Source organism: Piliocolobus tephrosceles, chromosome 1 (genome assembly GCF_002776525.5).
Source record: "Piliocolobus tephrosceles isolate RC106 chromosome 1, ASM277652v3, whole genome shotgun sequence".
Classification (NCBI taxonomy): domain Eukaryota; kingdom Metazoa; phylum Chordata; class Mammalia; order Primates; family Cercopithecidae; genus Piliocolobus; species Piliocolobus tephrosceles.
In genome coordinates, this window is record NC_045434.1 from 108842150 (window position 1) to 108855995 (window position 13846).

The 13846-nt window shown below is 41.5% G+C and overlaps 1 non-coding gene across 1 annotated transcript; it reads right to left on the reverse strand.

Moving 5' to 3' along the window:
- Window positions 1-8608: 8608 nt before the first annotated feature.
- On the reverse strand, window positions 8609-8712 carry LOC111556068. The gene has a single exon (XR_002735709.1). It is a non-coding gene; the product is annotated as a small nucleolar RNA U13 (small nucleolar RNA).
- Window positions 8713-13846: the final 5134 nt, after the last annotated feature.

Consider the following 13846-nt stretch of genomic DNA (forward strand, 5'->3'; position numbering starts at 1 on the left):
CATTTGGATATAGCTCTCTGGGGCTAGTCTGTGCAAGGGAAAAGTCTGTGCAAGAAATATAGATTTGAAACGATCCTCAAATAGGTGGTAGTTATAACACAAATACTGAGTGAAATAATTATGGTTATATGAGGGAGAAGAGCATCAAGAATGGAACATCAAGTAACCCCTGAGTTTCAAAGGGAAAAATGAAGAATTTATAAAGATTAAGGAGGACCCTCCAGAGATGTTGGTGGAGAATCAGGAGAGAGGGATTAATTTAATTAGATTTTTTCTATTTCCTTTTTAAAAATCAACTTTATTGACATGTAATTTACATACAACCAATGCACCTATTTTGAATGTACAGTTCCCAGAGAGATGCCACCATCAGATGCTACTGCCTGAGCAGCCGACAGGCAGTTCTAGTGCAGTTTTGACAAGTATATACACTCATGTTGCCCCCACTCAAGATGTAGAACATTTCCATTGTATTAAAAGCTCCCTCCAAAGTAACACCAATTATTTTCAGACTATTCCAAAAGGACGAATAGGAGAAAATTACTTCTAACTCATTCCATAAGATAAGCATTACTCTAATACCAAAACCAGATAAAGATACAACAACAACAAAAATAAAACTACAGGCCAATATTCCTGATGAACATGGATGCAAAAATTCTCAACAAAATACTAGCAAACATAATCCAGCAATGCATTAAAAAGACAACACACCAGAATCAAGTGGGATTTATTCCAGGGATGCAAGGATGGTTCAACATACACAAATCAATAAATGTGATATACCACATTGTACAAAAGAATAAAGAACAAAACTATATGATCATCTCAATAGATGCAGGAAACAGCATTTGATAAAATTCAACATCTCTTTATAATAAAAACTTACAACAAACTAGGTATAGAAGAAACATACTTCAAAACAATAAAGGCCATATATGACAAACCCAAAGTTAACATCATGCTGAATTAAAAGCTGTTCCTCTAAGACCTGAAACAAGACAAAGATGCCCACTTTCACCACTTTTATTCAACACAGCACTGGAATTCTTAGCCAGAACAATTAGGCAGGAGAAAGAAATAAAGGGAACTCAAACTGGAAAGGAAGAAGTAAAATTGTCCCTGTTTACAAATGACATGATCTTATATTTAGAAAAGCCTAAAGACTCCACAAAAAAACTGTTAGAATACATGAATTCAGTAAAGTTGCAGGATACAAAATCAACACACAAAAATCAGCAGCATTTCTATATGCCAACAGCAAACAATCTAAAAAAGGATACATCAAGAAAGCAATCTCATTTACAATAGCTAAAAAATTAATAATAAAATACCTAGGAATAAATTTAACCAAAGAAGTGAAAGATCTCTACAATTAAAACTATAAAACACTGATGAAAGACATTGAAGAGGAAACACACACAATGGAAAGATACCCCATGTTCATGGCCTGGAAGAATTAGTATTGTTAAAATGCCCATACTACCCAAAGCAACCTATAGATTATATGCAGTTCCTACCAAAATGCCAATGACATTCTTTACAGAAATAGAAAAACAGCCGGGCGCGGTGGCTCAAGCCTGTAATCCCAGCACTTTGGGAGGCCGAGACGGGCGGATCACGAGGTCAGGAGATCGAGACCATCCTGGCTAACACGGTGAAACCCCGTCTCTACTAAAAATACAAAAAAACTAGCCGGGCGAGGTGGCGGGCGCCTGTAGTCCCAGCTACTCCGGAGGCTGAGGCAGGAGAATGGCGTAAACCCGGGAGGCGGAGCTTGCAGTGAGCTGAGATCCGGCCACTGCACTCCAGCCTGGGCGACAGAGCAGGACTCCGTCTCAAAAAAAAAAAAAAAAAAAAAAAAGAAATAGAAAAACAGTCCTAAAATTTGGATGGACTCACAAAAGACATTGAATAGCCAAAGCAATCCTGAACAAAAATAACAAAGCTGGAGGCATCATATAACCTGACTTCAAATTACACCGTAAAGCAATAGTAACCAAAACAGCATGGTACTGGCATAAAAACAGATACATACACCAGTGGAACAGAGTAGAGAACCCAGAAATAAATCCATACATTTACAGCCAACTCATTTTTGACAAAGACACCAGGAACATACACTGGGGAAAGGACAATCTCTTCAATAAATAATGCTGGGGACCAGGTGTAGTGACTCAAACCTGTAATCCCAGCACTTTGGGATGCCAAGGCAGGAGGAATGCCTGAGCCTAGGAGTTTGAGATCAGCCTTGGCAAGAAAGACTCTACAAAATAAAAAATATTATCCACATGTGGTGGTGCGTTCCCACGGTCCTAGCTACCCAGAAGGCTGAGATGGGAAGATCACTTGAGCCTGGGAGGTCGAGGCTGCTGTGAGCTGTGGTTGCACCACTGCATTCCAGCCTGGGTGACAAGGAGAGACCTCTCTGTCAGAAAACTATAAAAAAAAAAAAAAAAAAAAAAAAAAAAAAAAAAAAAAAAGGTGCTGGGAAAACTGAAGATCCATATGCAGAAGAATGAAATTAGATCCAGGTAAAAACTGAGCAAATGTTCTGAATAGACACTTCCCAAAAGAAGAAATATAAATGGCCAACAGGTATATGAAAAAATGCTTGACATCACTAATCATCAGGGAAATACAAGTCAAAACCACAATGAGATATTATCTCACCCCAATTAAAATGGTATTATCAAAAAGATAAAAAATAACATGCTGGTAAAGAGGAGAAAAGGGGATGTTTGCACACAATTGGTGAGAATGTAAATTAGTACAGCCATTATGAAAAACAGTATGGAAATTCTTCAAAAAACTAAAACTAAAAATACAACTACCATATGACTCAGCGATCCCATTGCTGTGTATAAGAAAGGAAATTAGTATATCAAAGAGATATCTGCATTGCCATGTTTATTACAGCACTATTTACAATAATCAAGATAAGGATTCAACTGTTTTATACTGTCTTCAGTAATGTATGAGATTTCTAGATGCTCTATTTACTCACCAAACTTGGTATCATTGCAATTCTTAATTTGTAGTCATTCTGGTAGGTGTGTGTGGTAGTACTTCATTGTGATTTTAATTTCTGTTTACCTGATGACTAATGATTAAACATCTTAGCATGTGCTTATTGGCCATGCATCAGGTCTATTTCTGGTCTATTTAGTTGTATCTGTGTATTTGTCTTTCCTTACCCTAATATTACATTGTATTATTTAGGGTGCTCTATCATAAGCCTTGAAGTGAGGTTATACAAGTCCTACAACTTTGTTACTCTTTATTTCAAAACTGTGTTGGGTATTCTAGGTCATTTGAACTTCCATATAAATTTTAAAATCAGTTTGTCAATTTATGTGAAATAAAGTCTGTAGGGTTTTTCACTGGAATTATTGAATCTATCAATCATTTTGGTAAGAGTGGGCAACAATATGGTGTCTTCTAATCCATGGACAAAATATATCTGTCAATTTATTTAGCTATTCTTTAATTTCTCTCAGCAATGTTTTCTAGTTTTTCACATATGGATTTTGCACATATTTTGTTAAATTTATTCCTAAGCATGCAATTTTATGATGTGCTCGGTTTTTCATGTTTCTTGTGCCTGGGGTTTATTAAGTTTCTTAGGTTTCTGGACATCTAATTTTCATAACAATTGGAAAATTTCAGTTATTATTTCTTAATATCTTTTTTTCTGACCTCTCTTCTCACTCCCTCTGTCTCTTTTTTTTCCCCCCTTTGGAGTCTGATTGCCTCGTAGCTCACTAATGCTCTGGCCATTTTTTTTCAGTCTTTTTTCTTTCCATGTTTCATTTTGGATAGTTTCTATTGCTCTGTCTTAGACTTCACTAAATTTTTTCAACGTCTAATGTGTTGTTATTAATCTCAAATATTTCAATTTTTATCTTTACAAGTTCAATTTGGGCTTCTTATTTTTATATATTTATTTTTGAGACAGGGTCTAACTTTTTCACCCAGGCTGGAGTGCAGCAGCTCAGTCTTGGCTCACTGCAGCCTTGACTCCCCAGGCTCAAGCGATTCTCCCACCTCATCCCCAAATAGCTGGGACTACAGGTGCATACCACCATGCCCAACTAATTTCTTATTTATTTAGTTTTTTATTATACTTTATGTTCTAGCATACATGTGCACAATGTGCATGTTTGTTACATATGTATACATGTGCCATCTTGGTGTGCTGCACCCATTAACTCGTCATAATATTAGGTATATCTCCTAATGCTATCCCTCCCTGCTTCTCCCCCGCCTCAACAGGCCTGGATGTGTGATGTTCCCCTTCCTGTGTCCAAGTGATCTCATTGTTCAGTTCCCATCTATGAGTGAAAACATGAGGTGTTTGGTTTTCTGTTCTTGCAATAGTTTGCTGAGAATGATGGTTTCCAGCTGCATCCATGTCCCTACAAAGGACACGAACTCATCCTTTTTAATGGCTGCATAGTACTCCATGGTGTATATGTGCCACATTTTCTGTAAAAAATTTTTTTGCACAGATGGGATCTTTTCTTATGGGATTTTTTCTGAAAAATTTTTTTGTACAGATGGGATCTTCTGATGTTTCCCAGGCTGGTCTTGAACTCCTAGACTCAAATGATCTACCCACCTCAGCCTCCCAAAGTTCTGGGATTAGAAGCATGAGCCACGACAGTCAGTCCATTTGGTAATTTAAAAATATCTTTGATGTTTTTACTTAACATGCTCAATCTTTCCTTTACCTTCTTGAACATATGAATATAGCTTTAATAACCACTTAAATGTCTTTGTCTACTAATTCTATCATCCATGTCATTTCTAGATTAGTTCTCATTGATTTTTCTCTTCATTATGAATTGTATTTTCTTGCTTATTTGTGTGTCTTATAATGTTTTATTGAATTCCGAATACTATGTATTTTACCTTGTTGGGTGCTGAATACTTCTGTATTCTTATTAATATTCTTGAGTGTTGTTCTGGGATGTAGTTAAGTTACTTGAAAACTGTTTGGTCCTTCTGAGGCTTGCTTTGTTTGGCATGACCAGAATTCTTTGGTGTATGGTTGATATTGCCCACTACTACAGCAACGCCTTTCTGAATATTCTACCTGATGACCTGTTAATGATGACGTTTTCTACTGTGGCTAGTAGGTGAACGCTGAAGATTTTTCCCTGTACTTTTTTCAGGTGTAATTTTTCTTAGCCTTTGGTAGTTTCCTCACACGAATGTGCAGATCAGCCTTCAGCTGCAGACCTTCCGCAGATCCCTGGAGCTCTTTCTCTGTGCTGCTTTCTCAGCTCTGTTGCTCTCCCGGGTGAACTCTAGCTGGCTTGGCCTCCTCAGATTCCCAGCATGATCTCCTGAACTGAGGGAGACTTTTGGGCTCTGCCTGCATTCCTCCTTCCTGTGGTGAAGCCTGGAAACCCTTTCCTATCACAGACTGCAAAAATCATAGAACACACCTTGCTTGTTTCCTGAATTCACTGCCTGTGCTGCCTGCTGCCTAATGTCTGAAAGCTGTTGTTTCATATATTGTGCCTGGAGTTTTAATTGGTCCCTGTTACTCCATGTCGATCAGAATTAGAAGTCCTGATGCTATTTTATTTAATTTTTTATTTTTATATATTTAGGGGGTAGAAGTGCAGCTTTATTACATACATATATTATGTAGTAAAAAAGTCTGGGCTTTTAGTGTACCTATCACATTATACCTAATAAGGAATTTTTCAGACCTCACCCTCTGATCTGGTTTGGCTCTGTGTCCCCACCCAAATCTCATCTTGAATTGTAATCCCCATGTATTCAGGGAGGAACCTGGTGGGAGGTGATTGGATCATGGGAGCAGTTTCCCCCATGCTGTTCTCATAGTGGTGAGTGAGTCCTCATGAGATCTGATAGTTTTATAAGTGTTTGGCAGGTTCCTCCTTCACTCACATGCTCTTCCTCTCACCTGCCACCACGTAAGTCATGCCTACTTCCCCTTCTGTCATGATTGTAAGTATCCTGAGGCCTCCTCAGTCATGTGGAACTGTAAGTCAGTTAAATCTCTTTCTTTTATAAATTACTCAGTCTCAGGAAGTTCTTTATAGAAGTGTGAAAATGAACTAATACACCCACCTCCGACCCTCCCAGCTTTTGTAGTCTCCAATATCTGCTCTTCTACTCTGTATGTCATGTGTACTCATTGTTTAGGTCGACTTACAAGTGAGAACATGTGGTATTTGACTTCTTGTTTCTCAGTTATTTCGCTTAGGATAACGACCTCCAATTCCATCCATGTCGCTGCAAAAGACATGAATTCCTTCTTTTTTTATGGTTGAGTAGTATTCCATGGTGCGTGTGTGTGTGTATGTGTAACATTTTCCTTACTTGATGCTATTTTAAATGGTATTACAGTTTTTTAAAAATTCCAATTATTTATTCATAGTCTATGGAGAAATATTTTATTTTTGATATTTGACCTTGTATTTGGTAACCTTGTTACATTCACATATTACTTTTCACTTAAATTTTTTTTTTTTTTTGGGACAGGGTCTCACTCTGTTGCCTAGGCTGGAGTACAGTAGCACAATTTTGGCTCACTGCAGCCTCTGACCTCCAGGCTCAGATGATCCTCCCACCTTGGGCTCCCAAGTAGCTGGGACAGCAGGTGCGTGCCCCCATGCCCAGCTAATTTTTTTGTTTTTTTTGTAAAGACGGGGTTTCACCATGTTGTCCAGGCTGGTCTTGAATTCATGGGCTCAGGCAGTCTGCCTGCCTTGACTTCCCAAAGTGCTGGAGTTACAGGCGTGAGCCACTGTGCCCGACCAAAAATATATATTTTAAAAATTTGTATTTAATTATTATTATTTTTTTTTGAGATGGAATCTTGCTCTGTCACCCAGGCTGGAGTGCAGTGGCGTGGTCGTGGCTCACCGCAGCCTTAACCTCCTGGGCTCAAACAATCATCCTACCTCAGCCTCTCAAGTAGCTAGGAATACAGATGTGCACTATCATGACCAGCTAATTTTTAATTTTTAATTTTAATTTTTATTATTATCTTTTTTTGAGATGGAGTCTTGCTCTGTAACCCAGGCTGGAGTGCAGTGGTGCGATCTCGGCTCACTGCAAGCTCTGCCTCCCGGGTTCACGTCATTCTCCTGCCTCAGCCTCCCGAGTAGCTGGGACTACAGGTGCCCACCACCATGCCCGGCTAAGTTTTTGTATTTTTGGTAGAGATGGGGTTTTGCCAGGTTAGCCAGGATGGTCTCAATCTCCTGACCTCGTGATCCACCCGCCTCGGCCTCCCAAAGTGCTGGGATTACAGGCGTGAGCCACTGTGCCCGGACTAATTTTTTATTTTTTGTAGAGACAGGGTCTCACTATGTTGCTCAGGCCAGTCTTGAACTCTTGGGCTAAAGTGATCCTCCCACCTCAGCCTCCTAACGTGCTGGGATTACAGGTGTGAGCCACCATGCCTGGCATTTTCACAATTTTTTGTGGTAGATTCCTTAGGAGTGTCCATGGGCACAATCATGCTATCTGTGACTACAGAACATTTTGCTTCTTCTTTTACAACTTGTATTATCTCCTTCACTCTCTCTTCTGTACTGGAAATGCTATACATTGTTGAATAGAAGCTGAAAGAGCAGCCATCTTCTTGCCTTCTTGATCTTGGGAGGGAAAGCATTCATTCTTTCACCATGAAATATGATGTAAGCACTAAGTTGCTTTTTTTACCTTTTTCTGAGACAGAGCCTTGCTCTGTTACCCAGGCTGGAGTGCAGTGGCGTGAACGTGGCTCACTGCAGCCTCAACTTTCTGGGCTCAAGGGATCCTCTTGTCTCAGCTTCCTGAGTAGCTGGGCCTATAGGAGTGCATCACCAGGCCCAGCTAATTTTTTATTTTTTGTAGGGCTGGGGTGTCATTATGTTGCCCAGGCAAAGCACTGTAGATGTGATTTATTTATTTTTTTATTTTTATAGAGACGGAGTCTCACTATGTTGCCCAGGCTGGTCTCGAACTCCTAGGCTCAAGCAGCCTGCCGAAGTGCAGGGATTACAGGCATGGGCCACTGTGCCCAGCCTGTAGATATCTTTACTGGGTTCAAGAAGACCATGTGGTGGGTAATGCAAGTATATTTTTGAAAGAAGGGGATAAGTTGAGAGTTCTTGGACTTAATTTTCTCAGTGAAGCAGGAGGCCAGGCTATCTGACGAGGGGATGGGGAGAATGAGGTGGATTTCTAATAGTCCTTCACGAACCTCTTAAAAGACAAATCTATGGCAGAGTGTACAGTTTTCTGTACCAGGACTCGGAGCTCCAGGTTTAGGACCAGGGTGGGCAGCTGTAGAACTGGGTTCTGTAGGGTTTTCCAGGACTTATGAGTGGAGGGAAAGGGGAGCATGGGTATTGAGGGAGCTGGTGGGAAATAATTCAAGTTGTTGGCCAGAGGTCTAGCTTGGGTTTTAAAAGACTGAAGCCTGGGGATTGAGGGGAAGGGAAAGATAAACTGTGAGGCCACAAAGGGGTTAAAGGGTTGGAACTCAGTGAGGCCAAGGAGTGGTGAAGTGGGAGGAACAGAATAGACTTGGGAGGATTGTGGTTCAAGTGGGATGTTGAAGTTTCATGCTTTTCCACCTCACAAGGGTAATGTGCCAATGTTGTAACAAGGTTTGAGGGAGGCACATCTTACGCATGAAAGTGAAAACCCAGTCATCACGTTTATGAACTACTAAAGGATCCAAAGTTTTTTTTTGAGAGGCAGTGGAGCTATGGTAGTAATGGTCTAATTGTGGCCTTGAAAAGTATAAATAGAGCAGAAGTTTATTTGAAATGATTAGGGAAGTTCGGGGAAGGTTAGGGTGTGGGATGGATTGGGTTCGGCAGTTTGTCTCAGGATGATGGTGGAGGTTAATGTGTAAGGTAAATGGGGGAGTCCTCAGCTGCTGTGAGCCAGGGTCAGTGACAGCCAGAAGTAGAGGGCAATGAACCATTTGGTATGAGGGGGACTTTGATGAAGGTAGAAAAGTAATCATGTAGAACTGGCAGGGGAAGCTGGGAGACTGCTGACCCCAAGTGCCCCCTTCTTGGCTGGAAAATAGAACTCGTGGGAGGAAGAGAAGCTTTCCCTTAAGAGGGCTGCAAGCGAACTAGTGTTCATGGGGCAAGGCCAGACTTCCATTACCATAAGGAAGAGAAAGGTATAGTGAAAGTTCCTGCAGGTTGTTATGGATATAGAAGAATTTGTTTTTAGTGGAATGAGGTTACCAAGAACACAGAAGGAAAACTGACAGGAAGATAGCTAGGAGAAAGGTGATGTCCCGGGGAAAGTGAAAGTCCCAGTGAAAAGACTTAAAGTGTGGAGACTGTTTCATCCATGTATCACAGTATCAGCCACATAGTAGGTGCTCATTTAATACAGCAAAGTAGAGGGCTGAATACAGTCCATTTCTTGTGGCTTCTTACTTTGATTCTCTGAGACTTCATTTTTCCATGTTTCCTGGGCAATGCTGCTGCTTTTATCCCCCTAGTTCTGAAATTTATAGCAGTTTTCTCTCCAAAGTCCCAATTCTTTCCATCTGGCAGGGTTGATGCCTTATTATTCTATGGTGTAACACCCTAGGAGGGCCTGGAAAGCCTGAGGTGAAATCTCTCTCTGGTTACAACTTGGGAGAAGCTGAAGTTCAGAAAAAGCAAAGAGTTCGTTCAATAGCATAGATTAAGATTTACCATAGACTGTGAAAGAAATAAAGATGCTTCCCTCAGTCAAAGTTTGAGGCTACCAGTCTGTACGGTGGCCGCCAAACCAGCCCTAGCGGGGCGGCGTGTGGGACTCAGGGAGAGCAGCAGTCCAGGGTGGGCTGTGGACAGTCAGGCTGTGTGCAAGGCAGCCTCCAGCAGGTGGGGCTGTGGAGTCGCAGAAGGCTGGCCGCCTTGAGCGGAACGCGGCGCTGCTGCCACCGTCTGATTTGGATGGAATCATCCTTGAGGTATGTGGAGTCAAGCTCCGGAGACTGCTACCTTCTCATGGAGAGCCAAGCTTGGGAGATTGACTTTGCTACCTTCTCATTCTCCACCATTACTACAGAGCCCTATTGCCTCGGGGGAGGAGGTCTTGATGATGGGGAATGCTAATGGAACGTTCACATGGTTTATGAATTTTAAGTCCTAGAGCACTCACATTTTAGCTGTGGGCACACAGGCCACTTGTTGGACCTCTGAAAGTGAGTGATAATGGAAATATATGTGAAAGCCTTGGTAGAGCGAAGACTCTAAAAATATAAGGATTTATTATTAATGCTTAATGGGTAGTCAAGAGCAAAAATATGTTCCTTGATCTATTCTAGAGAAGATGAACTCTGGGGAAGCTATGGGCTGAAGATTTTCCTATTCGCAGAAGAATCGGTCCTTTTGACTGTATGTTTTCACTTCTGTAAGGTCACATAGTGGGGTGAGGGGTAAGAATGTCAATTTGCCACAGAACATTCTAGGGAGGTTGAAAGCACTCAGAAAACAGAATTCGTAAAACTAGTAGTAATAAACTACCATCTATATTACTACTATATACCAGGCACATTACATATGTTATTCAATTTAGCCATCATAGCAGTACAATAGGATAGATGTATTTATCTATTGTAACTAGAAATTGAACATCAGCATCTGAGAGGTATGAATAGCAGAGGGTTACACAGATAATAAGCAGTGATGGCAGGATTTGAACCCAGGCCTTTTTGGCTGTAATAGCTCATGTCCTTCCCACCATAACGTGTGAACTCATCCTTTACTAAATCTCTAGGCCATTTCCAAGGACCTGTCTTAAGCTGATTGCTTAAAAATCGCTCAAGGAACTTGTTAAAATGCATATTCTTGAATCCCACCCTGGGGGAGCCTCATGAATGATTCAGATTTTTCCTTTTCTTTCTCTCTTTTCATGCCATATTCCCTTCCATTACTTTAGTTGTTGAACAGTCACAGTAATCAGGACTTCCGTTTTTTGAACGCCTTATACCTTACGCCTTTCCTTGAAAACAATGGCAAATGCAAACTCATTTTGTCAAGCCAAGGATCCCTGAGTTTCCCCACCAGAGGATTATACAATCAGCAACTCCTTTTTGTTTCAATAACACATTTTTATCTCCCTTATTTTCCTGGGGGTGCAGGAGTTATGTTTGGACACAGATAGTTCACTACTAGGGAGAAGCTTCTACTTGGGGAGGACTTAGCCCTGGAAGGGAGATAGGAGCAGAAACCAAGAGGATTCCTGGGGTTTTATTCACCTAGATCAATCAACAAGTATTTATTGAGTACTCTGTGCCAGACACTAGGCCAGGTATTGGTGCTGGAGCAATGCATACAATAAAGTCCCTACAGTCATGGAGTTTTAGGTAGGTAGAGTGGGTATTTGTGCAGAGATTCAAATGAAGTGGCAAAGCAAACCATGAACTTCTGGGGGGAAGCATACCTGGCAGAGGGAATAGCAAGTGCAAAGACTCCAAGCAGGAGTCTCCTGAGAGTGTCTGAGGAACAGCAAGAAGGCTAAGGTCTAGCAGAAAGGCAAGAGTGGAGTGTGCAAGGAAGAGCAAGGTAGGAGGTGGGAGGGGAGAGGCACCACTGGTTGTATCATGACCTTCCAGGCCATTGGGAGGATTTTGGGTTTTGTTCCAAGTGAGACAAGGAGCCACTGGAGGGTTTTCTGTAGGAAAGTGACATGATCCAATTTACATTTTAAGACGATGACACCAGGTGCTGGGTTGAACATAGACTTCAGGGGGCAAGGGTGCGTGCTCCCTGAATAACAAGGCAGCTCTGTCTTCTGCATCTCTTGAACAGTTTTGGCAGATTCTATTCCTCGTCTCTCCACCATGGTCAACAGGCATTAGTCCATTTTGCATTGCTATAAAGGAATACCTGAGACTAGGTAATTTATAAAGAAAACAGGTTTATGTGGCTCATGATTCTGCAGGCTGTGCAAGCATGGTGTTGGCATCTGCTCGGCTTCAGGTGAGGGCTCAGGAAGCTTTTACTTGCGGCAGAAGCCATGTTACATGGTGAGAGAGGGAGCAAGAGAGAGACGCCATGCTCTTTTAAACAACCAGCTCTCATGTGAACTAATAAAGTGAGAACTCACTTATTACCATGAGGACAGCATTAAGCCATTGGCGAGGGATCAATCCCCATGACCCAGACATCTCCACCATGCACCACCTCCGACATCGGGGACCACATTTCTACATGAGATTTGGAGGGGACACACATCCAAACCATGTCAAAGGTCAAGCATTGCCCCTCCATCAGTCCTCTCTGCTCCTTTCATTCACTCTCAATCATAGCACCATGTTTCTCAAAAGTTGCAAATTGGTTGCAGTAGTGGATTTGATAATTGTGAGAATGTTGGCCAGAATTAGTTATGTCTGAATACCAAACCAGCCAAGCCAAAATGCCGCCATTATACTAGAATAAAGCAATTTCTACTTTACAGACAAAATGGCGGAGCCATAACTCATTTACTCACTGACTCCTTCACTCATTCTTTCAGCTCTCATTGAGCACGTACCATGTGCACAAGTCACTGCATTAAGCCACTGGAGAACTAGACATTTTTAAAAAGCTCCCTAAGACATAAACTCTGCCCTTGAGCAAACTCTTAAACTAGTTACTAGCGTTTATCAATCGCTTTTGACAGGTCAGACACTGGTTTAATTGCTTTTTATGTATTGCCATATTTAACCCTCAAAATTAATGTGATTAGTTAGGTACTATTTTCGTTTTTTTTTTTTTTTTTTTTTTGAGACGGATTTTTGCTCTGTTGCCCAGGCTGGAGTGCAGTGGCGCAATCTCGGCTCACTGCAAGCTCTGCCTCCCGGGTTCACACCATTCTCCTACCTCAGCCTCCCGAGTAGCTGGAACTACAGGTGCCCTCCACCACGCCCAGCTAAGGTTTTGCATTTTTAGTAGAGATCGGGTTTCATTGTATTAGCCAGGATGGTCTCGATCTCCTGACCTGGTGATCCGCCTGCCGTGGGCTCCCAAAGTGCTGAGATTACAGGTGCGGGCCACTGCGCCCGGCCTATTTTACTACTTTAAAGATGAGGAAATCAAGGCACCCAGAGGTGAAGCAACCTGTTCAAGTTGGTTATTAGGTGAACTGAGATCTGAGCCCAGATGATGTGGCTCTCGGGTGTCGATGACTGCTTCTTAGGCTGGAGGGATAGCTAAACACATGACTATAACGCAATGTGCTGAGTACTCACTAGAGCTACCGGGAAATTTTAACATTATTGAGGGGCAAGGCCCAAAGCCTTTTCAAATTTCCAATCCTGTTAATTCCACTGTAGTATATATATAACTTCTCCCCATAAAATGCTGTGAAGTACAACTAAGATTTTTAAGTGATCCTTCCAGATTCTTAATAAAAGATTAAAGTAATTTATAAAGCTATTTTCTGGCTAAGAACCATTCCATTTTTGGGCTGTTTCACTCACTCATCATTTCCATCACCATATGATAGTTTTTTGTTGGTGGTGGTGGAGAGGCAGGGGGGGCAGTCCATTCTTCATAAAAGAAAAAAGAAAATTTGTTTTTGTTAAGTAGATGCCAACCAAGTTGGTTTGGGTTATGAAGTCTTGGGGGTGGGTTGGGGCTTGTCTTACTCACTATTTCACCTACTCCTTCTCTGTAGGGACTTCATAGCTGGCTGGAATCAAATTTATGCCTCAGTAAAATGACAAATCAGTACAAGTTGGGGGACGTTTATGGTCTTTTGGGAACAGCTGAAACCACAAATCTTACATCCTAGAATATCAAGGGGGATATATTACTGGATTCCCAGTTGCTGAGAGAGCATAGACTGAGCCACAAACTAACTCTGCCTG